The 2108-nt window shown below is 41.5% G+C and overlaps 1 pseudogene; it reads left to right on the forward strand.

Annotated features, from left to right (window-relative positions):
• Positions 1 to 1314: 1314 nt before the first annotated feature.
• Positions 1315 to 1435, forward strand: LOC132428793 (small nucleolar RNA SNORA70; annotated as a pseudogene).
• The last annotated feature ends 673 nt before the right edge of the window (positions 1436 to 2108 follow it).

A 2108-nucleotide genomic window follows, 5' to 3' on the forward strand; every position in this document is an offset into this window, starting at 1 on the left:
ATTCATTTCTAATCTCATAGCGTTGTGGTCAGAAAAGATGCTTGATAGGATTTCAATTTTCTTAAATTTACTGAGGCTTGATTTGTGACCCAAGATGTGATCTATCCTGGAGAATGTTCCGTGAGCACTTGAGTAGAAAGTGTAATCTGCTGTTTTTGGATGGTATGTCCTATAAATATCTTTAAATCTCTCTGGTCTATTGTGTCATTTAAAGCTTCTGTTTCTTTATTTATTTTCATTTTGGATGATCTGTCCATTGGTGTAAGTGAGATGTTAAAGTCCCCCACTATTATTGTGTTGCTGTCAATTTCCTCTTTTATAGCTGTTAGCAGTTGCTTTATGTATTGATGTGCTCCTATGTTGGGTGCATATATATTTATACTTGTTATATCTTCTTCTTGGATTGACCCCTTGATCATTATGTAGCATCCTTCCTTGTCTCCTGTAACATTCTTTATTTTAAAGTCTATTTTATCTGATATGAGTATTGCTACTCCAGCCTTCTTTTGATTTCCATTTGCATGGAATATCTTTTCCCATCCCCTCACTTTCACCAACTGAATTTTCATATGCTGTACTCCTCTGTTTCAAGGACTGCATTAGTAAATCCTACAGCTGATTTCTGTATTTCAGCTGCATCCCGCAGACCTGACATCGAGTCTGTGCTCCTGTTAGGAATGACACATTTTGTTTCTAACGCACTGATTTTTCATATGGATAGTCAATATACATATTGTTAGAAAAATAAGTCATACCTCTCTCCATCCCCGGAAGTGCTTCAGGATCTGTCTTCACTAATATTATATAGCTAATCACAACAGAAAATGGGGAGGAGGCTAATGAACTTATTCATGACAGGATAAATAAAGATATCAGATAAACAAGTAAGCAGCTCTGCCCAGGGCCAACTACATGGAGTTTGCAGGGTTCTCCTGGCTACAGAGTTTTTCCTGAAATATGCATACATGAGGACAAACAGAGATTGAGGCAGAAGATTCTAATCATCTGATTCTAAGCTCCTTGATGAAAAATGTTCTGCTTTAGCATAGGAGAAAGGGATTAAGCAATGGAACATCTTCTAGGATTCCTAAGGTGTCTAAATTTGAACTGCTCTAGCAGCTTGGCTACAGCCACCTACAGTGTTATCCAAACATCTTCAAATCCAGACTTCTCACTGTCATTATGAACCCTCTATCAACTGAACAAAGAATAAGTAAATACCTGTGCCTAGTCTTCTTCATTCAGTCATTCCTCGAATACCCATTGAGTGCCTACTTGTGTTAGTAATCTATTGCCGCATAAAAAATGATCCATTTGCAGCCAAGTAAGCCAACCGTGCTCTTTTCTACATGGGGGTCTGGCATGTAATGGCTGCAAAGAACAGTCTCCTCAGTAGTGCCTGTAAGGGTTGCTCTAATGGACCTTGGAAACAGCCCTTTCCAGTAGTCATTTGTGACTGGCATGCTGTCCCCAATCTAGGCTCCAGACAGGTATGCATGGTGCCTTTGGAAAGCCCCAGGGCACAGTGGCCAGGGTCCATATTGGCCAAATCATAATGTGAATCTGCACCAAGCTGCAGAAAAAGAAGCATGTGATTGAGGCCCTACACAGGGCCAAGGTCAAGTTCCCTGGCCACCAGAAGAGCCACATTTCCAAGAAGTGGGGATTCACTAAGCTTAATATAGATGAATTTGAAAACATTGTGGCAGAAAAGCGGCTCATCCCAGATGGCTGTGGGGTCAAACACATCCCTAATTGTGGCCCCTGGACACATGGCGGGCCCTGCACTGAGAGCCTTGATGCCATCCCCTCCTCATACAGGCCCACCAATAAATCCTACTTTCCTGTCAAAAAAAAAAAAAAAATCCAAACCTGGTGGCTTAAAGCAATAAACATTGATTATCTCACATTTTCTTTAGGTCAGATATCTGGGCACAGCTTACCTGGGTCCTCTGCTCCAGAATCTCTCACAGACTGTAAAGAAGGCATCTGTGGCTATAGTCATCTCAAGGCTTGACTGGGGAAGGACTTACCTCCAAGCTCATGTAGTTTTTGGCATCCCCAAGTTCCTTGTAAGCTGTTGTCGAGAAGCCACCCTCAGTTTCTTG

The sequence above is a fragment of the Delphinus delphis genome, chromosome 7 (genome assembly GCF_949987515.2).
Source record: "Delphinus delphis chromosome 7, mDelDel1.2, whole genome shotgun sequence".
NCBI classification, from domain to species: domain Eukaryota; kingdom Metazoa; phylum Chordata; class Mammalia; order Artiodactyla; family Delphinidae; genus Delphinus; species Delphinus delphis.